A 27,613-nucleotide genomic window follows, 5' to 3' on the forward strand; every position below is an offset into this window, starting at 1 on the left:
TCTTTTATTTAAATGTATTTTTTTTTCACTTACATCATTTTTGTTAATGAAAACGCATTAAAAAATTTTATAATTTGTATTATTTTTTTTTACTTTCTTAATATTAATTATATATATGTATAGCATTTCATTTAGGTCAATTATTCCATTGCTCAGCATTGATTGTAACTTGACACTCCCGCCGGCGAGGTGCATTGCACTTTACTTGGTGATGCGCCGCGCCGATTGTCGTAAGTTGACACTTCCGCCCCGGCGAGGAAAGCATTGTATCGCGTAACTCATAATCAGTTTTACTTTAGAAACCGAACGTGTCAAACGTAAACCGCGCGCAATGTCTCGTAGTCGTCTCTGTGTTTTTCTTTTTTTTTCGGTCTCTGTGAGTTTAAACCAAAGAAAAAATTTATTCGAAGTTGAGTTGGATTTACCCCTTTTACCATATTTATTGTTAATGGAAAACGTCTTACGAGCTGCGCATGGTCGTCACCTTCCGTTGTGGTGGAGTTAGAAGCGGGCTTGCTTCTCAACGTTTCTTTTTTACCTACCGATCAAGAAATTTTTTGGAGTTACAAGATCAATGTATCGTGTATAATAATAAAGGATGGTGGTAAACCGAAGCCCGCTCATATAATTGAATTTGTAAAAAAAGTACCATAACATTAAGGTTTTTATTATTTTTTTGTAACTATTTATTATGTAATGTTTATTATTATAAAAATGTTTATTAATACTTTTATTGGGTTGATTGGGGGGGGGGGGGGGAATTAAATTGTGTTAAATTGTGTTATTATTATTTTCCGGAATATTCCCAAGTTCCTGCGCACGCGCATTCAAGAGTTGTGAGGCGCGCCTTTATGCGTTCAACGCGCCATCTTTCAGAAACGCCGATTCTAGACAGGAAGTTGTTGCTCCTCCGCTCCTCCGTGACGTCATCCGCCCGATGTAAAAGGATAGGGAGGGGTGCCAACCAAACGCTTGAGGGAAAAAATAGGTTGGTAACAAGATCTGGTGACTTTTTAAAAAAGTAGCAGTCTACCTGGTTGGTAGTGGTTTAGTTCCACTACCAGCCACTAGGTGGCGCGTTACTTTTTTTAAAAGTCACCAGATCTAGTTACTTTTCCAATACCAACCTATTTTTGTTTTCTCCACAGCCATAGGTTGGTACCCTTCCCTATCCTTTTACATTGGGTTGATGACGTCATGTGGAGCGGATGTGGAGCTGTGGAGCAACTTCCTATCTAGAATCGGCGTTTCTATACTACTCCCAAAGTCCGCACCGCGCTGTATACCTATAGTGTCTAATAACACATTTTTTTTCTCGTAAACCGTTATACCTTACGGTGTTTGGATGGTTGATTTAAATCGCTAAAGGCATCCTCTAAATCATCCTAAAATTTCGTCAATTTTGGAGGTGCCCAACGGGGTCAAATTCACCCCCAAAGTCCGCGCCGCGCTGTGTACCTATAGTGTCTAATAACACATTTTTTTTCTCGGAAACCGTTATACCTTACGGTGTTTGGATGGTTGATTTCAATCGCAAAAGGCATCCTCTAAATCATCCTAAAATTTCATCAATTTTGGAGGTGCCCAACGGGGTTAAATTCACCCCCAAAGTCCGCGCCGCGCTGTGTACCTATAGTGTCTAATAACACATTTTTTTTCTCGGAAACCGTTATACCTTACGGTGTTTGGATGGTTGATTTCAATTGCTAAAGGCATCCTCTCAATCATAATAAAATTTCATCAATTTTGAAGGTGCCCAACGGGGTCAAATTCACCCCTAAAGTCCCATCCGCGGTTTATAATACTGATTTTTTTTCTCGAAAACCGTTAGGGCTTACGGTGTTTTGAAAATTGATAAAAATACTTAGAAGTGTGTTCTATTATGTTGTAGAATTTCGTTTAATTCGAAGGTGCCCATCAGGGCGAAATCATCCCTTTTTCGGGAGTGAGGGTTGAAAAATTTTTTTTTACCAAATGGGGGTGGTTAGCTGTTCTTGAGGGTAAGAGTGACCTGTGTGTGAAATTTGGTTACCCAAATCGTATTGGTTACGGAATTATTAATGTTTTAAGTTTATTGCTGGGATTTATGGATAACTTCACACCAGTTTGGATGACTCATCATGCAATAAAGGGTTAATTGTGGAATGTAATTTATTTTGTGATATGATGTATTAGATTTTCTTTCTGTTCGTTTTTTGGTCTTATCATTGTTCAAATGACTTTGCTTGTTTGTATTTTCTGGTATGTTCGGTTTTATTACTTCCGTGTAATTAGTTATTAAGTTTCTTTTTTTATTATTTTCAACTCTCGATCTAAGGTTGTAATTATGGGATGATTGAGTATTTAGATTTGTGTTAACATTTAATGGTATATCAGTCGTTTCCGCCAATGCGCGATCAACGCTTTCATTTTGGATTCTATGATATATGGAATACCAAGCATCATTTATTATTGGTTTAAGAAATGAGTTTTCTGATAGTATGTCATATACTTTTAATTTAATTTGTTTTAAAAAAGGTGGATCTGTTACTGATATGACTCTACGTTTTAGTTATTTAAAATTACTATAGAAGAGTATGAAATCAATAAAGATCATCTTTTAGTTTCAAAAAAGGTTTTTGATCGCAGGCCTGAGTAATTAAAACTAGAACTAACACTAGACTTAGAACTAGAAACATTTGGATTTAGCCATATGCTACTACCAACCTGATATTTGCGTGAAATTTAGGTGAGAGACCCAACCTCGTGGTTTCGCTACTCATTTTTCAACTTGTCATTCAACTCTCAAATTCGTGCATTTCCAGCGTGTGCTACGAAACTTATTATCAATGTTTATTGTTTAAACATTTACAAACATAGAATTGAAACCAGACACAATATAGATTTTGATAATATTACTTATACATAAATGTCAAAAAGGATATAACTTGATCTTTTGGAACTGTTGGAAATCCATAAATATAATGAGAACAATAACTGTACACTCCTCAATGATCAAATTCAAAACATAAATCTAGTTTAAATAAGTTTATAATAGGGCATGTTTTGAGCCTATTTGTACTTTCAATCTTCCCTTCTAAGATACTAAACATAACCACCCCCGTTCAATTTCTGTCTAGATGTTTCTTATGACGGTGATAAATACATTGGAAATATTTTATTTAGATAGATGAAAATATTCTAAAACTTTTTTGCCTCTCTGATGTTTTTCGAAAAGTTAATAGTTTCTGAGAAAAAAATTAATTAAGCAAACACTAACTGTTAAGCTTTAGAGTTGTTAATCGAAAGTTGGAATGAATTTTTAATGAACAAATCTTACTAGGCTTTGCAATCTTTGTCAGAAATATTTTTGACGTTTAAATATCAGTGGTTTTCTTACTATTATTATTGTTTTATTTAAAATTTTGAAACGTCGAGTGAACGAGCGTAAATGCGATAGAACTTTATTCAAAAATTAATTTGAAGAACAATAATAATAGTAAGAAAAACTGACATTTAAACGTCAAAAATATTTCTGACAAAGATTGCAAAGCCTACTAAGATTTTTTCATTCAAAATTCATTCAAAAAAAATTAAACCAAACTTTTCGTCATTTTTGTCATTTTTTTCTTTATATTCCACGGTTTTTTTAAACGACGCCATTAGTTATGTCACTTTCATCTTCATTTTGTTTATCCATCAAATATCAAAATGTGGCAGTTCTCTATGATTTTCACTCCGGTTTTCTTGTAACTTTTTTGACTAAGTATTTTTTGATATGTCTTTCTCAAAATTAAATTCAACTCTCCCCCCCTTATTCCTAGAGGCCATCTTTGTTTCTTCGCTCCATAACTTTCATTAATTTTTTTTAAAAAGTTTTTAATGTTTAGTACACAATATAGTAGTTTTTTATATTGTTCGAAGTTGTTGTTTGATTCTTCATACTTATTCGGTGTTGATACCAATAGTGTTCTTTAATAAATAAATTAAATAAATGAAATCGATTCCAGCGGCAGTGATTTCTCCAACAAGATGAGCATATGCTTCGAGCTTATTTCAACTAATTATTTCTTAACCAATGGATTGGGAGAAGAGGGCTAATTGGGTCATTTAAATCATTAATTATTTATTTATTATTTATCATTAAAACGGTTGTTGCCAATAGCTACTGCTATTTTTATAATTTCAAGCAAATATAAAGTAATTTTTTTGCAAAATATTGATTGTACTAAATGTCAAAAAAATCCTCCTTCATGTTCCATAATAAAAAGTGTATTTGAAAATAAACATTACTTCTAACATTGTTTCTAATTAGTTCCAATAAAACATTTCTAAGATGTAAGATATATTTTTTTTATCTATATTTCTCTTTGTGTATTTTAGGTGGGGGCCAACCGTCCAATAATATAGATAGTATCGATTTGTCGCTGTTGTGCATTAATTAATCTTGCATTGAAATTACAAACACCTGCAATAAAATTACTTTGACTAACAATTAAATGACACCAGCTATGGTTTTCTTGTAGTTCAATTATCGAAGACAATTCCTCAGTTTAACAGGTAATAGTTTAATTTATTTTATCAAATTTGTTTATAAATTAATCAACATAAAACTATAACCTTTTTGTGTTAATGTATTACAATAATGATTCTGCATTATAGCTTAAATTCATAAATCGCAAAATGGTTTGATGTTGAAGAATGTGTACTTGCAATAGTTTTTATGTGTTTCAAAACAATTTTTGTAAATTAAACAATGCATCTTTTATAATTAACCTATAAATTGTATCCAAAACATGATTACTAAAGGCTGATTAATTACGTTAAATATGAAACAAATTTTAAACAATACAGTACAATTTTAAATAGCAAATTAATATATTGAGAAAAATGTGCAAGTTTTTATTCTTAAGAAATGTTATTTCCAAGTACATTGTTGTTTTCAACTATAAAACTTTAAATTAGGAAGTGTTCAGTTAATTTTAAATAAGTTTTACAATGTTTCAATATAAACTACTAACTTGGTTCTTGTTTGTAGACATATTCTTAGTCTTTACTATAAGGCTTACTGCCTATATTCTTGGAGACCATACTTTTTTTTGAATAATATAATGGTTAGCACTCATGAATAATGTTGTAGAATTAAATGGAACAGATGCATTTAAATTATTGTTTGAAAATATAGTCAACTATTTGGAAATAAGAAAGAATATTTCATATAAAAATTGTAGGTTTTTTTAAAATCTATTGCAATAAAAAAAGTAGTAACTAACCTTGTATACAAATGTGATAGAAATTAATTCATGTCATATAAAAATAAAGAGTTTTTTAATGGGACACCTGTATAGAAACGTATGTACAAAAATGTGTACACTGCATCCCAAAGTTAATCAATTTCCAAATAATATTAAAAGGAAATGCGTGAAGGAGTCCTAGTAACTTTATGTCATCACTTAGTCCTTTTGATTTGTTTCTGTTCTGTCTCTTTCTAGTGGTATAGGGGTCTAGGTAACTTAATCTCATCTTGACTATTTATGTTTAACAGTTCCATCAAATGTTCCTTCCAACTTTGCCTCAGTATTAATCCGTTATTACACTTTACAGCGTTAGTCTCAACTGTTTTCTAAGGTTTCTGAGGTCAATATTTTAAAAAAGAACTGTTTGATTTTCCTTGCCACTTTCTTATTAAAGAGGAAAATTTAATCATCATAACTTTCGCGTTTTTTGTTGAATATTCCAAATAAATTTTTTATTTCTGATACCTTTTATTTCTTCTGAACACCACGCTGTCTGGTCCACATTGCTGTTTCTTTTATGCCTACTACATATGATTTTTGCAACTTCTAGTATAGCTGTTTCGAAATGATTCCATTTGTGTTTAATATCGCCCATCTCAATTTAAATTAATCTATTTTCAGCCAATTTCTTTGTTAGAATTTCCTCATTCCTTCCCTAATTATATCCGTTCACAATAAATATATAATTTTGTATTTATTAACAATTTTTCCCTGAAAGTACTAATCTGTAACTCAGGATAATTTCATATTTTCTCTGCATACCTTTATTAGTTTCATTTAAACACTAAATACACATATCAGCAATAAATTCAATTCAAAAGGCATTTTTAAGTATTCAAAATGACTTGACTGTGTAACATTATTTCAGTTGTCACTTATGTCGACTTGGTTGATAATTCTTTCTCCATCATCGCATTTTCTTCCATGACTTCTTGATGAAGTGAAGAAGATATTATCTTCGTGTTTCAACTCACACAAGTTTAGTTTAAATTAACATTAATAATGAAACTACTAAAGTTTTAACATAAATGCATAACCAATGTAATGTAAAATTTAAGTTTTTTTCAATTGCCATAATTTTATACTACTATGTACCATGTGAAGGTATTCACAGTAATTATTTTTTCTAATAACTATGAAGTGTTGCACAGATAGTACATATAAATTATTGAATTACAATACATGTTAATTAATTAATTACATGTTTTTCTTTTTGTTTCAGCTTGTGTACGAATCACATGGATTTATGATCTATCATAGTGCAACTAAAATGGGGCCATTACGTTGATAGTAAATATTTTGTCTGATATTCAATGGAACTTCCTTCAGTAGGCTTATCAAATTAATTTTGAGAAATGAAAATTGATGCTGATTTTGCTGTCACCTGTGGGTTATTTTTATACCAACATAAATTTGCATATTATTTCCACTATATGCTGCTGAGATGTCTCAAATATAGTTAGGAACCAGTCTTTTATGGCTGTGCTATGGATAGGTACGCAAGCGTTCTACCAAGAATGATTTCATAGAACTTGAATATTTCTTTGTGGAACACTTGTGTACGTGCAACCTGTATATTTTGGGACCTGCTTTTTTGATAATTTGTTTTGTTAAAGTTCCCAAAATATTACTCTTCCTTATAACTGCTTACTTTTCTGTGTACTGGATATTATGTAACTGTTCATACAATTATTTCGAGTCCTTCAAACTTCTGTATAAGTATAATTTTTAAAATTATCTCAATGTTTTGAATTTGAAGAATATGTTGCTATCATACTTGAGTCATGATGCTCAATGTCCATAATGATTGTTTGAAAAGGACTCATCTTGGCCAACGAGGTTGAGATGAGATCTTTTCCAGATATATTTCAAAATGTGACTATATTTCACTATTATAACTACAAGATATGAGCCGATTTTGCTCATAAAATACACAGGTTGGTTCGCTACAAATGCGATTATTTCAGGTTTTCTGTGGAAAATTAAGATTACTTTTTTATACGGTGGTTCCAGGTCAAACTCGGATATTGGACCTTTTCTTACTAAAAATGTTAAAATTAAAACAGTTCAGAAAGAAAAGCAAACTGAACCACTAATAAAGTTCAAGCTTGTACTAGTGTGCCATATAAGACACGTTAGTGTAGATTTAAATAAGATAATTATAGAATAAAAAAGTAATTATGAACAAAGCCGATGTTATTTAGAAGAATAATAATTTGAAATGTATACGCATGTGTAACTGCAGTTGCTGGTAAAGCTATATGTATATACAACTAACGCTTTTAAAAATCTGTGCCGTGGTGCAAAAAAGGCCAATGTTAAAATTCTTACTTTTGAGTAAATTAAGAAAACAGATTTGCCACTTTTTTTAGCTCAATGCAAGTCGTTAGTTTACTCAGTTTACTTTATTGATGTCACCGTCAAGGTAGAACACTTTACTTGGATTTTCTGGTCGATATTGCATAAATTTGATTAATGACCATTTAACAAATTGTCCTAGAGTACTGTTTTTGTGGTGAACACAATTCAAATTCAGTAAAGATTTACATTTGAGGAAATTTCTCTGCTTCATTTCAACAGCTTTTATTGCAGACTTACTTTGAATCGTCCGTATTAAGATTGCCCAGTCCCTAGGCAGCTCAATTTACTGCAGTAGTCTTTTTTGCTTTCTCTATTGCAGCGGGGATATCAGCTTCCATGTGGGTATGACCAGCTTCCAGAAATTTATGGTTGATTGTTATATCGTTACCTTGTCGTCTTAAATAGTGAACAGTAGGTAACAACATCAGACAGACATAGATATTTTTATTTTGTCCAGGACATGAGCCACTGTACAAGTTAACTTCTTGAACATCATGTTCTTAATTCATAAGATACTGAAAAAGACACAAACATATCTCCTGTCCACCACGTGCTGCCAATGTTTCATCCCATAAATAACAATATGCCGATGTTGGCCTCAAACCACAAGTATCATGAATTGTCAAGTTTAGTGTCTAAAGTTTACGTTTGTAGAAAGCAATACCACTTGTCCAGGCATTTTTCTAAGTCAAATGATGCAGTGACTATGTGCTTATCTTGTCTACTTCTTATTTTGTCAGATTTCTGTTCTTTATAGGAAGGTAGATCAGCTAAGTCTAGATGCTCGTTTAATTGAGTTTGGATATAGTAGAAACTACGAGAGCTGGCAGTGACTTGACGTTTAAAAATGGTATGAATCAAGATATGGACGTACGACTTAGATTATTTCACCACCTACGTTTAAATGTATGTTAGGTTAGTAATGGAGGTTATATGTCAAACATTGTCAAATTTAGGAGAGGTTAAGCAGCGAAAAATCGTTAATATTAATTTATAATAAAATTTATGTAATAATTAATTTATTTAACAAATACTTTAAAATGTTATTTACAGGTCGCAAGGGATTAAGTAAGTTTTATTTAACCCAGATATGCCTAAATTGAAACCACTTTACAAATCATAATAACTTTATTGAAAACTTATTTAAAGAAGCAAAACAAAGTCTTACAAACAAACATGACAATTTTTTTTTAAATTGGATATTCGGGCCGTCCTACATGTAGGACATTCGGCACATGAATATCTATAAACGTAAAATTATTTATTAGTGTGATACTGAACAAAACACTTCGTGTGTACACCAATGTCACATTTTGCGCATCTCGTTGTAGGTTTTTGATGGCAATGACCACACCTAGTTTGTTTTTCTTGGGTCATAACTAAATGATCTATTCGGTCGAACCGTATATCTATTTCGTGGGACCTACTGGTATGTCCTTTTTGATATGACGATATTTTTTTATTCTGAACCCACAGCATTACAGCAATTCTCCTTCTAAAACTAAGTTGATCTAATTCTCCTCCATTCTTGCGATGCAAATGCCATGCGTTTTGAATTGCCATGTCAATACAGTGAGATATCAAAGGAAAATACCATTTTTTTCCTCTGATCGAAATTCGATATAAGCTGATATTTTGGTCAGAGCGGTCAACACCTCCCATATTTGTATTGTACATCTGTATAAGATGCGGCTGCTGTACCTGAATATTCTTCTTTTCTTTTTGCGAATAACGTGTGACCGAGTGAATTGGGGCAACTCCAGAAAAATTGGAACAAACAGAAACTACACTATTATCGTGCCACTTTACTGCAATTATATTCTGTTCTACAATTTTTGCATAATCATAACTTCCTCTGCGCTGCTTCTTTATGAGTTTTGAATCTATAAGAGAAATGTCTTTTAGCCTGTTTTCTCTAACCGTACCAGTAGCATAAAAATTCCAGTCAGTTAGTTTTTCGATCAACGGAATTGACGTAAAAAAGTTATCAAAAAAGAGTTGATATTTTTTATCTGGCTATTCCTTACGTAAAGCTTGCGCATATTCTAAGACTATTCCAGCACCAACTCCCAATTCAGAAAAGTTTTCACCTATATTTGTAGAGACTCCTTGATAAGGTTTGAACCAATTCAAGTAACCTAACCTGGTACTTCCTACCCATAACTTATATCCATAGCGCATGGGTTTTCCTCGAATATACTGCTTACAGCTATGACGTCCATAATACGGAACCATAGCTTCATCAACTGAGTGCATTTCTTCAAGCGAGGAATTCTCCATGAATTTTTTATTCAATTCTGTGATCGCCGAATTCGTAGGACTCTCAAAGTCGGTGGGCGGTAATTTCAAATCTTCTTTTATCCAACTTTTTTTTAGTTTTTACTTTTTGTTTGTTTCTTGTTGTCGTGTTTTGTGATTGTAACTCTGATAGAGGTATATTGTCATCTGATGAAAAGTCACTGTCGTAGTTACTTTCAATTACGATTTCCACCGGCGCTTGTAACTGTGATGCCGGTAGGTTATTCACTGTAAGATCATTTTCTGCTCTAGAATCTTCATCTTTCAGGTCGGCTGCAGCGTTTTCAGGAGGAAATATAGTTATTTCATCAACCTGGCTGATAATGTCGTCATTGTCCTCAAGCATAGCAAGGGCTTCATGAAGCGAAAACCTCCTGTAATTAGATGAACGTGATAGTCGTTTATTACCCTAATGTCCTATATATAGTACACCCGTCTTTCACCCCCCTAATTTATACTCTAATTTACTGAATAATGCAAAACTTTTAAATAATACTAATTATACAACTATTTATTGTTACTGTAATCAAAGAATCATAATATTATTCTAATTTCTATAATTGAAAATTACCTTACCTTTCAGAGCGAACCGGGTAATAATCCATTTCCAACTAATCTTGACTTTCGGATGCACTTAAAACAAAATCTAAAGAAAACACCTAAACTTATTAACTTATTAAGTTATCACTCCCACTGCTACATCTAAAGGCGCGTTCACATAGAGCGAACGAAGGCGAACGAATTCAATCGAACAAATTTGGACGAATTCGTTTGGTATTTGCTGGAAATATCGGCTGGCGTCCACATAAAAACGGATGTGTAGCAAACGAATTGTTTCGCGCTCATTCGCTTGTTTTCGGTCATTAGTGGAAGTTGGAAGTCGGCCCATGTGATAATGGCAACAAATGATGACTTAATTATTGTTGCAAGTGCAGCATTCATAATTATAAGTGACGAAGAGGAAAGGCAAAAACGAAAACGACGCTGGTGGATGACATCTTTATTTAAAAGCAGAAGTAGATATAGGGGAATGGATTTATTGAAAGATTTAACGACCGAAGTCGAATATGGGCTTTTTGAAAATTTCTGTAGAATGAAATCTGCAGATTTTGAATGGCTACTGAATCGTATTGGCCCGAAAATAGCAAAACAAAATACATCATTCAGAGAAGCGATACCACCAACGGAAAGATTAATGCTTACATTACGTTACCTAGCCACCGGGGACTCATTCACTAGTTTAATGTACACCTTCAACATTTCCAAGCAACTAATTTCTTACATTATACCGGAAGTTTGTTCAGCAATAATTGAAAGCCTCGATGATTACGTGAAGGTAAGTAAAATAAGTAAGTAAAAATAATATATTTTCTTAATACAAGTTTATTAACGAAAATACAAAAGAACAGTCATTATTATTTGAATTAAATTAAATTAATTATCGACATCGCTAAAAGTATTAATGTAATCTATTAAAGGTGCCAAAGGAGTTGTAGTATTGGTTTGAGGTTGTTGATAGGGAGTGTTAATATATGTGGGTTGGTTGTATATCGTTGATGCGTTTGCGGGTGAAGGTGATGGAGCGGAAGAACAAATACTTTGTGGGTATGATAAATTTTGATCATATTGCGAGCATGATGAATCTGTGGGCGAAGGTGAAGGAATGGGTACTGTAGCAGGGGCATTGTATTTACCCATATCAGCATCAAATAAAATATTACCAATTAGGTGTTCAATTACATTTCTAGTGTACTGGCTATAAGTTCTATGTTTTGAGGCTATGTGCTCCCCGTAAATTGTGCTGGCATCTCTGAAACTGCGACTTTTGGCTGTGTCTTTTAATATTTCGTAGGCTTCTTCTGCACGAGAATTTTTCGTTTTGATAGCAGGCCGTTTTATCTTCCTTGGTGAACAGAAATCACATTTTCGTTTCGGTGTTTCAACTGATGTTCTTATATTTTCTTATAATCACTGGGTTCTTCAACAATTTTGTTGAGATCGTCCACCTCTTGTTCTTGGGTGTTCCTTTGAAGCACGGATAATTCCTACAAAAAAATATTTTAATTGACCGTATATTTTATGTACATATGAATATTATATAAACTCAGTAAGTTTGGCCCTATTGGTGACTGATTAGATATTGGTATTCATTTTTTCAGATGCCTAGTAATGCAGAAGAGTTGCGGAGTGCAGCTGAAAACTTTAATACTCAATGGAATTTTCCTCACTGCCTTGGAGCTGTAGATGGCAGACATTGCATACTACAAGCACCAATAGACAGCGGAAGTGACTATTTTAATTATAAACAGAATTTTAGTAATGTTTTAATGGGTATTGCCGACTCAAATTATTCGTTTTTGTTTGCCGACGTCGGTTGCCAGGGTAGAATTTCAGATGGGGGTGTGTTAAAAAATTCTGTTTTCTGGAAAAAACTACAAAACAGTGACTTAAATTTACCGCCCTGAAGAAGTTCCGTATGTGTTCGTCGGCGATGATACTTTCAGCCTTCATCAACACCTTCTGAAAACATATCCAGAAGAACAAAAAAAGGGATCAAAAAAACGAATTTTCAATTACAGATTATGTCGTGCCCGACGAGTAATCGAAAACGTGTTTGGGATAATGTGAGCTGTGTTCAGAGTGTTAAGAAAAGTAATGTTATTATCCCCAGAAAAGGCTACGACAGTAGTTTTGACTTCTGTCTATTTACATAATTTCTTAAGAGAAAGCAGACATTCCCCAAAACCTTTATACACCGCCCGGAATGTTTGATGATGATAAAGACGGTACCGTCATGCTTGGAAGTTGGCGCAAAGTCACAGATATGACGTCACAATCGTTTGTTCCAATGACAAAAGTGCTTAAATATTCTGTAATTACTCTATAACATTCAATAAGATATTGCCTAAACTTCAACAATATGTACGTTACTAGCTATACTTATCTACTGTATTCTTTTGTATACTAAAATATAACAATGTCTTCACTTACCTCGGTATTTTTTGTTTTTTTCGGAATAAATTTATCTATTAAAAATAACATATTCTTGAAAGCAAACCAAGTTGATGTATACACATCATTGGTGCCAGAGCCAGTTTTCATAGTTTGTTCGTGTTTCTGTCGTTCTCGCCTGAATGAACTTAAAAGGGAATCCATTTTTTTTTTGCTTCGCCTGCTTCACAATTAAGATTTTTATCAATTTTATTCCAAGCGTCCATTTTTTTAATTTTATTTTTATATTCGTTTTCAACCGGATTCCACAGGCATTCATTACTGCGGTATTCATTAATGAGTTCCAGAGCCTTAGAATTACTCCATTCCATTTTAAACTATCAGCAACTCTACTATGAACTGAAATAAAGAATTCGGCCAATCGCCACAAAATCACGTACACATTAAAACAAATTCGAACTACTTTTATGGCAAATATCCTTTGATGTTTACCAGTTTACCGCCTCGCAAGCGAACCGCAACGAATGCGAACAAACACGTTCAAACGCGTTCGTTGATACGTACACATCAACCGAAAGAATTCGTTCGCGACCGTTCATTCGCCTTCGTTCGCTGTATGTGTACGCGCCTTAAAATGCACGACTTCATGTGACGTGCGCATTTCAAGGCTCTCATGACCTTGCAAGATTCAACAGGAATTGACCCTCCTAAATGTAGTACATTAGGCATATCTGGGTTAAACAGTGGTTCATAATTTATTCATTAATTTATTTCTAACACTCTTTCTAACACATTACTCTCTAGCGGTTTATGAATTTTAATTTACTACGTACGGCATTTGTAAGAGCGGAAAACGATGATTTACTGCCAGCTCTCGTGGCCAGTGGCGGATTTACAAATGTGCCGCCTATAGGCGCTATAGGCTGAACGAACTCGCCGCCTATGAATATCCGTAACAGAACTAGGTTATCCTGCATTATACGGTGATAAAACTGACATGGGGTGGGGGAACTCAGCGGTTGTGTCTGTGTGTGTGTGTCAGCACAAAATAGACATCGCTTTATCATTAGTTGGCCACAACACTAGATGGCATAATTATGAAGCGGAATTGAAAAATACATGTTTTTCTTAAATTTTAACTTTTAAATTAGCGGCGGCTCGCGGGGCTTTCAAAAGCGGAAGATACCGTGGCACAGAAAAGTCTACATACCCCCTCGTAAAACTCTGTTTTGAGTAACTTATGCAAGTTAGAAATAAAACGCATATTAAATGTATTAGTACTAAGTATAATAAAGGAAACTGAAGACTTAATTGCGCCTTGAACAACATTTTATTAACAATAATAAATAAAATTCATTTTTTAAACACAGAAAAGTCTACATACGGCTAGTTTAATCTTAATTAAAAACATAAATAGATTTAATTGTTAATATTTGGTAGGTCCACCTTCACTCTGAAGTACAGCATTCAATCTACTTCTCATCGAAAACACCAATTTTTTTGTAGATACTTTTTCTATACTTTTTCAATGTTATATTTATTTAAATTCTCTATTCTACATGTTAGAGAATTTAAATAAATATAACATTGAAAAAGTATAGAAAAAGTATTTTCATCTAAATCAACACGATGTTAAGAAAAACCAAAAACAATTATTAATTTTTTTGTAGTTTCAACTGAAATATTGTCCTACTCTTCAATTAAAGCGTTTTTGAAATCTTGCTTATTTTTAATAATTTTTTTTCTTATACGACGCTCTAATTCGTCCCACAAGTGTTCTATCGGGTTTAAATCAGGCGACTGGGGTGTGAATGAAGTTGCCGGGGCACATTGTATAACAACCATTCCTTTACAATGTGGGCGGTATGTTTAGGGTCGTTGTCTTGTTGAAAATACCAAACCTTAGACAAACCTAATTTTGCTGCAGATTGTTTCAAATTTTCTTTTAGAAGATTCAAATACAGGTGTCTCAGCGAGACCGGTCATTAGACGTTTCTGGGGTTCTGGCGAAAATAAAAATTTGAGAATTCAGACTTAAGTATTATCAATTACGATCTCTTCGACTAAAATATTTTCAGATTTCTTGCACTTCCGGTTATACCGAAAGTCGCCACCTACTTTATTTTTTTAAATGGAACACCCTGTATATTTTTACATATTTGTCTGTTTTCAGGGTTTATAAATAACTTTACTTTTTGCAATTTGATACGGCCGTTCTCGAGTTATTCGCATTTTTCTAGAAAAATCTGCTCCAGCAGATATTTATTCAAAAAATCAGAGAACACTCGATTTTTGGGATATCAATTTAGGATTCAGAATATGCTTAAACAACATGATGAAGTATGTTTTGGTGCCGAGAACGGTTATCTAGAACGATTGGTCACTTTACTATGGCACGTTAACTTTTCAAAATTTGGAAGTACCATAACTTCATTTTTTTAAATGGCACCCCCCATATTTTATTACTTAGTCGTCTTCGGCGTCTCATTCTACATCTTTTATATCCTATATGTCCCATACCTAACATTAATAGTTTAGGAGATAATTAGGGTTTTTTGAAAAATGCACACATATCATATGGATATTTAGCCTAGTGTGCCATGAAAAACAAGCCTTCTCAATGAGTTCTTGTCAAAGACTCATTTGTTTACGTCACTTGATGGATGTGAGCAAATAATTATCTGTTATGTCCCTTAATATTAGTACTGAAAAGAGTTAAAATCGATAACAATAACGAAAGTAATATTTACACAAATCAAGAAATTCTTAATTTATTTTTTATTCATAAAAAGCGCGACAAAGTTCGTAGTATGATTCCTAGATCTTCTTTGGCAGCTCGAATTGAGGTGTTGGGACTGGGCTCGAAATAAGCCAAGGCATTCACCTCTTCCGTTGCATTATCTACTACATTTTTTGGTCAGTTTAACACGTGATTAATTCGTCCAAAATGCAAAAAATTTGCTTCTATTCTTTTAAATTTATCTTTTGTCATCGGAGGTAAATGCGGATAATTTTCATTAAACATTTTGCAAGTTCTACTAAGAACTTTGTCGCACTTTTTGTGCACAAAAAATAAATTATGGATTTCTTTATTTGTATAAACATTATTTACGTTATTAATATCCATTTTAACTGGTTTTAGACTCACAAGCATCAAACAACGTAAATCAGACTTTGACGTTTGTCAATAAGTCATTAAACATTTGTTTTCCATGGCACACTAGGTTAATATCGATATGATATGTGAGCATTTTTCAAAAAACCCTAATTATTTCTCAAACTATTAATGTTAGGCATAGGACATATGGAGTAGAAAAGATGTAAAATGAGACGCCGAAGGCGACTAAGTAATAAAATATGGGGGGTGCCATTTAAAAAAATGAAGTTATGGTGCTTCCAAATTTCGAAAAGTTAACGTGTCATAGTAAAGTGACCAAACGATCTAGACAGCCGTTCTTGGCACCAAAACATACTCCATCATGTTGTTTAAGCATGTTCTGAATCCTAAATTGATATCTCAAAAATCGAGTGTTCTATGATTTTTTGAACAAATGTCCGCTGGAGCAGATTTTTCTAGAAAAATTCGATTAACTCTAGAACGGCCGAATCAAATTGCAAAAAATAAAGTTATTTATAAACCTTCAAAACAGACAAATCCAAATATGTAAAAATATACAGGGTGTTCCATTTAAAAAAATAAAGTAGGTGGCGACTTCAGGTATAACTGGAAGTGCTAGAAAACTGAAAATATTTTAGACGAAGAGAACGTAATTGATAATACTTAAGTTTGAATTCTCAATTTTTTATTTTGGCCAGAACCACAGAAACGTCTAATGACCGGTCTCGCTGAGACACCCTGTATATGTATCGATCCATTGTCGACTCTATAAATGTTAAATTTCCTACCCCAGCCGCCGACATGCAAGCCCAAACCATTACATTGCCGCCGCCGTGTTTCACTGTCGGTATTAAATTTTTCGGTAATAGCTCTTCATTTTTTTTGCGCCATATCCTTTGCTTTCCATCCGACCCGAATAAATTAAATTTACTTTAATCGCTGAATAAAACATTGTTCCAGAAACTATCATCTTCATCTTTGTATTTATTCGCGAAGTCTATACGTTTTTTTCTATTTACTTCACTAATACACGGCTTCTTCCTGGGTACCCGGCTGTGAAAATTATTTTTTCTCAGGACGCTTCGAACCGTTTCCGGATGAACCGAAACTATATCATTATATTCCAAGCTCTTTGCAACTTCTACAGCGCTGGTTCTTGGATTTTGAGATATTTCTCCCAAAATGTAACGTTTTATACGTGGAGTTCGAAGGTCTTCCGCATCTTATTTTACTTTGTAAACTGTTCGTTTCCAAATAGTTTTTTAAAACTGTCTGAACGCTGGCTTTTGATCTTCCAACCATTTCTCCGATTTGTCGAAGAGATTTTCCCTCATTTCGATGTTTATTTTTTTCCCTAATTAATTAAACTAATTTCTTTCCTTTTAACACTCATATTTTTAACAATAAATAATAAAATACAAATATTATGGCAAGTACACTTTTGACATTTAAATTTTAAAACCCCACGCAACAGTTGGCAGCACTGTTTTTCATCAATGCCTACATACTTCAAGTTTCTAGTATTTAAAAACTAGCCGTATGTAGACTTTTCTGTGTTTAAAAAATGAATTTTATTTATTATTGTTAATACAATGTTGTTTAAGGCGCAATTATGTCTTCAGTTTCCTTTATTATACTTAGTACTAATACATTTAATATGCGTTTTATTTCTAACTTGCATAAGTTACTCAAAACAGAGTTTTACGAGGGGGTATGTAGACTTTTCTGTGCCACTGTAAATTGAATATTAAAAAAAACTTTTCATGTACTATAACTATAAAGTATATAACTATAAATTAAAGTTAAGAAAGAGTACTTCAAAATGATAAATACCTCCTCTGACGAGTTGCCACTGCAAAACATATGTTTTTTATTGTTTAAAAATTAAAAACAAATTTTTTACTATAGTTTCTCTGCAAAATGTAACAAAAATGATAGGAAATAGAAAATTGAATAATAAATATGATATTTACCATACTGGGTACTGCTCCCTAACACACACGAGCAACGCTGAAAAAATATCCCGACTCTTGAATTTATTGCGCCAAATGAATTCATGTAGGTAAGAGGTAAAGAGGGCTTCTGAAGTACCACATTGGCGCTTCAGATTCCTCTTCGCCCTCAACCACATATTTTCAACGTTCTGTGTGTGAATAGTGGGATCGTCGGGATCCACGAAATTTTCTTCGTGGGTTATTACTTCGTGTTCATAAATACCACCTCCTATTTGGTTAATATTTCCGTACGCCCTCCACCCGTCGGAAATAATAATTGTGCCTGGGAGCACATATCTAAAAAAAACATTTTCATTTCATTTTCAGGTATTCCTTTGCCACTGGGAAATAGGCGGTTAATTTGGGAAAATAAGTTTTAGTTAATACTTGCTCCTAGGGCTCCTAGGGTCATCCATAGAAAAATATATATTTGTAAATAGAAGCTTAACTCCCCACTATTTTTCGATCCCATTGAATTCAGCGCACCCAAGCGGATAGTGTGGCAACTAGTTGTCTTAAAGCGCGAAATTTAAACATAGGTATTTATATACTGGTTTATACCAATAATTTATTTTGAAGATGACAAGTCCATTTTCCAAATAAATTGAAAAAATGTGAATTTCAACTTTATCCAAGATAAAATTCACAATTTCTTTTATTTAGAAAATAGATTTATCAGTTGCAAAATAACGGTATAAAATAAAATGTATATTATTAGCAGTTGTTAATTAAATCGATAAATAAAAGTAATTAGTACATAAAACAAATTTATTTCTTTCTTTTTAAATACATTATTTCTGCTTGTTGAAACAAACAGTTTTTAAAATTTATGTTTGTGATTTTGCCTTTTACAATGTTGTTAATTTTTTTGCAAAAATTAAATAAAATGAGTTTAATGAACAGATTTAAAATAAAGTCGACTATCTCCGTATGGTGACATATAAACGTAAATGTAACATTTTTTTTAATAATTTGTTTAATATATTTTAAAATGTGATTTCGTTTAAAATCATTATCTAATACATAATAAATTATATTGTAACAGTCTTTCATGTTACTTAAAAATGTTTCTGTACAAAATATTAATTTTGCATTATCATATTCTTTATTTACAATAAATGCATGTTCTGTCTTCCTCCTATCTGGATTTTTATTAATTATATGGGTGGCGCAGAATTGACAGCGAAATTTTTGTGTGGTTTTCCGCGCCACGTAGCCAACAACGTAAGTAAAAACGCTACTTTGTACCGGGTTATTAATTTGATTCCTTACTTGAGGAAGTTGGCATTCTTCTTCTTCAAAAATGTCTTCTTCTCTGCAGGAGTTTAAAAAAACGACAGGTTTCAGTAACATCGAACTTCCGTCCTCTTCAAAGTTGCTTCCAACCAAATGCGGAGATAACATTTTTCTTACTAGAACAGATTTAAAGGAGTCGCTAAACCCCTGGCACGTTGGGTTAATATTTCGACCCCTCATTTGTCGGATTTGCCCAAACAAATTCTCCAGGGGGTCCTGATTGAATTGTCGAGGGACGAAAAACATTATTTTTCTTCTTTCAATTAGTTTACTAATCAGCAGCATCCCTCGTAACGTGACGAGCCAATTTTTTAAAGAAGGAGGCGTCGACTCCCTTTTTGTCACACGATCTTCATATTTCATATTGGAAATTTGTTTTATGGCGTCTAAAAAATTATAAAATTTATAATGGTATTTTACATTTTCTTTACCATACCCCTCCAAAACTCCCGGTGTTCGCTGGTTTTCGTCACAACCATTTTCAGCGGTTTTCCTTCAACATTCCTCATAAGAGTCCCATTCACTGAGTCAAATAATGAATCAAAAAATTTTAGCAAACGAGCTGTTTGCTTCGCCTCTTTTGGTATATTGATTTTGCCATCACTGCTCACTTCATCTGTAAAAGAATATAGAAAGAGTTTAATACAATGATTTTTTATTTGTAGTACAGTTACTATTAACTTACTATTTCGTGCCATCATCGACATGGTAGCTGCCATTGTATGGCTAAAAATTTGCCAAATAGCACGAAGATCTCCACTCATCACATCTACATAGTAGGTCATCTTTATATGTTCCCAATTTGCAACAAGGACTTCATTACCTGTCCTCCATACAAGATTTTTTTTTAAAAGCTGGTTCCTTATTCCTTTTAGTAAATGAGGAGGGTCATAAATTACCACCACTGTTTGATTGTTAACAGAAAATGTGTTGGCCTCATCATTTTGTGTTTGATTAGATGATTTCACTAACATGTTTAATGCCCCCTGATTTGCCGCACCTTGGTCGCATATGGTTGCGACAACTTCAATACCACAACTTTGCAGCCGCTTTATTACATCTGTTATTAATGTCATGAGGGTGCTACTATTAACACCCCCACTCGAAAACATGTATGCGATTGGTTGTTTCCACTTTTTAATTATACCTTGGACCATAAAAACCAAAGCCCGATCAGCTATTTTCATAGCCTTTTTATGTCCCAGATCTTCAAATCCCATAAATACATCGAATTTCATATTGTAATTGGTGTGAACATCCAAAAACACCTCATCAAACATTAGAACACACATTCGTTCTTCATTGTTTTTTTTTGTATATTGTCCTAAATTATCAAAAATTACTTTATTTAATCCAGGTCGAATTTGAATTCTTTGGAGCAGGTTAGTAATTGTGCTGCGAGATGGTAGGGAGAAAAAAGTGCTTAAGAAGCGGTAGCTTCTACCGGATTGCTTGTATAAGGAGAGAGCAAACAGTTTATCCTGCACAGAATATCGTCGACCTCTTTTGTTGTATTTTGCCAAGTTTAATTGGCTTCTGCAGAAATTTAACAACACTGGGTTTAAATTATTATACCCACAAAGTGGGTTATTTAAAAACATCTGTTTTGCTTTACGAAACCGTTGTCTTAAAGTGAAGTTTCGTTTCCGCAGGACATAACTTTGTTTTTTCAATGTTCTCACAGTCTGCATTATATTTGCTTTATTACCACATTCTGTGTTAGATAATTGCCCTCTATAAGCTGCAAGCAAGAAGGAAATAGACGTAAAGATTTCAAAAACAAACATTTGTTTTATAATAAAATCGTTTTATTTTAATCATTTAATTCGATTGCGAACATAAATAGCAAACAAAATTGTTTTTAAATTGAAAAAAATAATTCTAAAAAAATAATTAGAAAAATTTACTTACTAATCTTTCGTCTTTTTATAAGCATGGGTTCAGCCACGTCCTTTTCTATCGACACTTCTATAATAAAATAAGTATAAGTAAATATAAATTTACAAATATATTTAATGAAAAATCAATTACCTGGATTATTTGCAGTTTGTGATGATGGACAAGGAAGTGAAATTAGCTTATCAAAATGACTGGCTGATGAAGCTAGATGAAAAAATCAAATAAAAAATAAAAGTTGTTAATTAAAGTAAAGTTAATTAAAAGTTGTTACATTAAAATGTTAATAATTTTACAAACTTTTTTTTTTTTTGATAAAATAAACTGTAAACAAAACTAAACTCCAGAAGAAGTAAAGAATTGTTAAATTGTTCCATAAAGATTATAATAGGCAGACAGATGGAATCTTTCTACCTGCCTCTCAGAACCTTTTTAAAACTCTTTTTGAACAAGGATATGAACAAAGTGAAATCTACCTGCTTGGGTGAAAATCTTAAGCTTAAAACCTAAATTCTTTATTCATTACAAAAATATAAAATTACCTGGTTCAGAAACTCCTTTGTCCAATGTAGAAGATTCTGTTGGATCAATGTTTTCCTGTAGGGGTAATTCTAAAAATAACATAAATTTACAATTTATATTGCCATTACACTCAATATGTATGTTGTAATTAATTTAATTTGTATGTATTACATACCTAAAGGTTGTGGTAATCTTAACGATGGTATTGAATCTCTCGCAATGAATTGATTAGAAGTAATGTCGCTTTCCTGAAAGTGGACATGACAAACTCTCCGGTTAGAATACACCTTATCAGGATCCAATTCAAAAAGCATAGCATTGCCAGATACAATAATCCATTTCTTAAAACGCTCAGGCTGTTTATGTGGATTGGGGAAACGATGTCGGGAAGACTTTATATCCAAGCAACCATTAATTGCACATCCAACGTATTTCGACATTATTCTGCTATTTAACGCAAAACAAAACAAAACCTTATATATTTCAGCTTATTAATTTCATTATTCTATATTACCTTTCCACAGCAATAACGTAGTATTAAAAGGAAAATTAAAACTAGTAAAGTCAATAAAACACTAAACTAACCTATAGAAAACACTAAACTAACTTATACAGAACACTAAACTAACTTATCCAAACACTTAACTAAGATATATAAAACACTAAAGCGAGATAAAAGTCAGAAATAACAATGTTCCTAGTAGCCGAGATTATCACAACGAAAAACGAAACAGAAATGGACGATTGTTTTCACCTTTCAGTTTGACGTTACAAGCGCACAAACGCTTTGTTTCTGTAGATAATGCAGATTGCAGATTGCGTTTACAGCGCCATCTAGCGGTTTGTGAGGGTATTAAAATCCTGACTTCATTTTATTTTTAGTGACTTAACATACCGTGGGGTCATCTAAACTCAATGCTCCACCGTTTATACGTAATTGTTTAATTTTTCAAAAATAAATCCTTTACATTAAATATTATTTTTTTATTTTACCTCTTTGTATAAAAACAATGGGGCGTTTAGTTTGGCTGACTCTGTACATAATATATATGTACCTTTCAATAATTGGGGTTAGGGTATTCTCCGTTTTATCCGGCACCTCCACCAGAAAGCAGTTGCCACTACCTCATTCAATACTCCCAAAAACCTAATGGCCTTCACGCCATTGTCCACGGTGGTATTTACGGTGGAAAAATTTCGATTCATCAATTTCCACCGTTTTGGACAACAGCGTGTTCTCATCGAAGCCTCCTACTTGGGTAGGATTGTCGACAAGGTGCTGTTCGGTTATATCCCGACAAAAGTTGTACCAATCCACTCCCAGCAAACAGAGTCACATTTTAAATATGTTGACGATTCGTCGAATTTCACCCAATAGACGTAATAATGAGACGTAATTGTTACGTGTTAATCACGTTGGAATGTCACAGTACATGTACGCCTATTTTAGACGTGATTTTTACGTTTTTAGATTACGTAAGATTAGGGAAATATTTTACTTATAGGTTAAAATAAAATAATTACACTCATAATTGACAATTTATTGAAAATACTAAGTAGAGCAGTACATAAAGGTTTTTCTATAAGAATAAATAAAGCGTTCTTTCTATTTAATATACAATAAGGAAATAAATCGTCTAAAAATAAAGGTGTTATTCTACAACAACAAAGAAAACGTTCTTTGTATTTATAAAACAAGGAAATAAATCTTATAAATGTATGTCGCTTTACATTGGGTAATAAAAATATTGCATTAAAAACGTAGGTGACAAAAATACATCTACTTAATAGTATGAAGAATGGGCATTGATACCCACTGTTCATTGTTTATTTTAAATAGCATACATTTGGCAATTACGTCTGGATTATCTATTAGCCATATGTCAAAGGTGTTTGACAAATTAGAGACAGTATATATGTCTAAATGGCACGAGCTTATTGGATGGGTGTATAATATTTTTGAATCAGAAGTAAAAATAATGTTTTGTATTCGTACAAAATGTTTTTCAATTATACAATAACAGTTTGATTTCGAATGTGAATAAGTTGTAATAACCAAATCTTTAAGGTGTAACACATTATACAGGTGTTCCATCTCAGACGAGCCACCCCGTATATTTCTTATCCCATAGTGATTAGAAAAGTTTCCCGAAACCCGTCGAATGATTTTGTTTGGGGGACATCTTTTGACGTTATTTGAGGTTTGAACGAGCAACCCTCTAAGAGTGGGTGCTTCAACCCCTCAAAATTGAATAGGGGAGAAGGGTTGAGTGATACTTCATTTGAAAGGTCTTGGAAGCCTCTTTACAACGGTGTATGAAAAACGTAAATTTGATGAATCGTTTTCGCCAAAAATCAATTTTTGAGCTCAAATGAGCAACCTTGAATATTTTGGTTATAAATAAAAAAATTGAATTGTTTTATCATGTTGTTTTGTTTATCACAATCAAAAAATCAAATCTGCGTTTTTAAATCAAATGTTCAAATTGTCCTCCATTGACTTCCATACAATAACACAATCTTGACTGAAAACCGTCTTTAACATGGTTCAGCATAATTGGAGTTATGTGACGACACTCATTTACAATTCTACGCCAACGAATTGTTCGTCCAAATTTTCGGGCTGAGTCACAAAAATCTTGGACTTAAGATGTCCCCACAAGAAGAAGTCCAGAGGGTTTAGGTCAGGAGAACGGGCAGGCCAATCTATAGGACCTCTTCTTCCAATCCAACGACCGGGGTATTGCAAATTGAGGAATTGGCGAACTGGTGCGGCGTAGTGAGGAGGAGCTCCGTCTTGTTGGAAATGCAATTGTTGTTCAAGTAGTAAAGGATCGTTTTCTAATTTTTCTGTTATTAACGGATCAATCACATTTTCCAGCATTTCAAGATAAATTTCGCCATTTAAATTACCAGGAATAAACAAAGGTCCAATTATGTGGTCTCCCAAAATTCCTATCCAAACGTTTAGCTTTTCCGGATGTTGAGTGTGAGCTTCTCGAAATACATGAGGATTTGTATCGCTCCAAATTCTACAGTTATGCCGGTTAACCTCTCCATTAAGTGAAAAAGTGCATTCGTCAGAAAAGCAAACGTTGTACAAGAAATTTGGGTTATTGTTGATACGCTCGACCATAATTTCGCAAAACTCTTGCCTTCGATTCAAATCATCATCATTTAATTCGTGAATTAATTTAATTTCGTATGGATGGAAGTTGTGTTTATGTAAAATTCTGAAAACGTTAGATTGGCTAATACCGGAAGCTGCAGAAAGTTGTCGTACAGATTGCGTGTTTGGCATAAGTTGGACGTGTCCCAAGACCGCCACCGCTGCTCCTTCATTATTCACAATTCCAATGTGTGCCTGGGGATGCTTTTGAACTGTACATTATCTTTTGGTAAGTCGTAAAAAGGATTGTTTTCGCTCTCTTCTAAACGATTACATTAGCCGAAAAGTTATCAAGTACTCCGTAAGAACGAGCGTCATCTGCTAGATGGCATAAGCAATGCACGTTATGTATTAAAAACGTTAGGCCATATACTGAGGAAGAATGTTCAACGAACCTTTTCAGCAAATTTTCTGCAAAATCGATACCAAGTTGTACTAATCGTTTTTCACAAATTAAAATGCTAATGGCACAGTGGAACAACAGAAAATGTTCATAGACGGCAATATCAACTATGTTTTTTAAAACAATAGGGTCTAAGTAAAGCAAAAAAGTCCTGAACTCGGTGGCCTTCCATCGAGATAATTCTGACAGAGATCTACATTTTCTGTTGATCTCCACTGGAATAGATTTGCTAAAACGTTCTAAAAATGAAGACAATTCTTTCACCTTAGCGCTTTGGAGTCTTACATTTAAAGGACCACTTATCCACAAACCCAAAAGTTTTCGCACGACACCTAAACACACGTTATGCATGTAGTCAATGGGAAAGTTAGACACCAACCCAATTGGAAGCCCTGCTAAAGGTGAAAGCCCTAAATGATGATCTTCATCAGTCAGATTCTTAATAGATTCATCAGTTCTTTTTAAAGCGTTTGTTGAATTGAAAATGACCCTACCCTCAATATAGTACCCAGTTTCTACACATTTTTCGCAAGAGGAGTACCCTCCATGCGATTTAATACATTTTAAATAGGATCTTGCTGGAGCATCACATATAAAGCCAAAAATGCGCACATTATACAACTTGCCATTAAATTCGAAACCGCTTTCATGAATGGCTTCCAACTCAGAAATAAAATCTCTTAAAAAAGATTGTAAAGGTTTGGGTTTAGAAGTACCAAAAAAAATCCAATTGGAAAGGGCTCTACTCTTATAATTTTTTTACTTAACCCAAACGGCCACAACTGACCATTTGTACTTTTATACAAGGGTAAACCATCTATATTAGGGGGCGTGATGGCTCAGCGTGTTAGCTCTCGGGTTAACACGCAGACGTCCCGGGTTCAAACCCCGGTGAAAGCACGTTGAGTCGCCCCCCGTCCTTCGGAGGGGACGTTAAGCCGTCGGTCCCGGCAACCAGTCTAACATCTCTGGTTGTCGTTAGCAGCACGCATGTGTGTGAGGCTTGACTTTATAGGGACGAATGCGCGTGAGCGCTCTCTGACCCCACGCCCACGCTGATCGGACCTGCGCCAGGCCGTTGAGCAAGTCGTGCGCTCCGCCAAGACGTTGAGCTAGCCGTGCGCTCCGCCAGGTCGTTGAGTGAGCCGTGCGCTCCTCCGCCAGAACGTTGAGCTAGCCGTGCGCTCCGCCAGGCTGCGGCCGAGATGAAGTGTGGGTCCGGGGGGTTGGGGCGGCGGTAACTCGTCATTGGCAACGAGTAAGCGGTATCGTCACCTAACGAGATACCTTCTCATTCCACCTCAAGCCTCCAAGGGAGAATGCACAAGGGGCCCGATGGGGCCTAAGTGCGAGCGTAAAAATTACGCACTCCACGCTTACATACATACATACATACATCTATATTAATGGCTATTTCAAGTTGATGGTGTAAAAACTTAGGATGCTTTAGTAGAAAATTTTGTAATGATTTAACAAGTCCTAAATGACAATATGTACCAGTCTCTAAAATAGAGGGTTTCATTTTTAAGGGAGTCTTGATTATAGTGCGACAATCCTTTGGCAAATCAGGATGATAACAGGACAGTATATGTAACAGTTTTGTTATAGCACCATGAGACACACTCGATCCAGACGTAAATTGCCCAATGTTGCAGTTTTTGAGGTAAACTTAACTCAGAACTAACATTATCTATTATTATTTCCTTATCATTACGACTAACATCATCTTTGGTGTCGTTAAAAATATTGCGCTCAACAGGATTATTCAATACTAACAAATTATTTGGACTTTCGAACAAATTATTTGGGCTTTCGACCAAATCAAAATTATAATTAGAAATTTCGTACCTGTTACAGGCTGATTAAAGTCCGTTTCGTTCTGCGTACTGCAATTGACTTCATCTGCAGCACTTAAACTTTTTACAAATTGTTCTTCCCGATTGTTCACGCGTCGATAGAACTGTCGTTTTCCCACGCTAATCTTGTACGGCATTTTCTGCCTGTTTTCTTCGTTTTTCTTCCTCTAGCGAGTAGTTTTTTGGCGATCGTTTTAACCAATTCTTTATATGATCTTCTATTTGTCGTTCATCAGATTATGGAATCGCTGCTTTTACAGCCGCTAAAACAAAAGAATTTGGTTGGTCTTATATACTATCAAAAACATGTTATGTCTTACCAACAATAACTTTTTTAAGGTTATAACTATTAAAAGCTTTTTTGTTAAGTCGTTTTCCAAAATAACTGAGATCCTTGGAAAGTTTATAGGACAAACAGTAACGTAGGGCTGAGTTGCAAGACGAAGTTAAGCTTGTTCTATCTAAGGTTGCT

The 27,613-nt window shown here is 33.9% G+C and overlaps 2 long non-coding RNA genes across 2 annotated transcripts in view; one reads left to right on the forward strand and one right to left on the reverse strand.

Moving 5' to 3' along the window:
• Positions 1-12,925, forward strand: part of LOC111415685 (uncharacterized) — a 35,468-nt gene extending 22,543 nt beyond the window's left edge. The window contains exons 2-4 of the long non-coding RNA XR_011641833.1: positions 4,363-4,539; positions 6,499-11,271; positions 12,095-12,925. This is a non-coding gene — a long non-coding RNA (uncharacterized lncRNA). The remainder of the gene's footprint in view (positions 1-4,362; positions 4,540-6,498; positions 11,272-12,094) is intronic.
• A 6,454-nt stretch (positions 12,926-19,379) lies between these two features.
• LOC139432179 (uncharacterized) lies at positions 19,380-20,032 on the reverse strand. The gene is made up of 3 exons (XR_011642047.1): positions 19,981-20,032; positions 19,732-19,911; positions 19,380-19,681 (listed from the first exon to the last, which is right to left on the reverse strand). It is a non-coding gene; the product is annotated as an uncharacterized lncRNA (long non-coding RNA).
• Between the last annotated feature and the right edge of the window lie 7,581 nt (positions 20,033-27,613).

Source organism: Onthophagus taurus, chromosome 11 (genome assembly GCF_036711975.1).
Source record: "Onthophagus taurus isolate NC chromosome 11, IU_Otau_3.0, whole genome shotgun sequence".
Taxonomy (NCBI): Eukaryota; Metazoa; Arthropoda; class Insecta; order Coleoptera; family Scarabaeidae; genus Onthophagus; species Onthophagus taurus.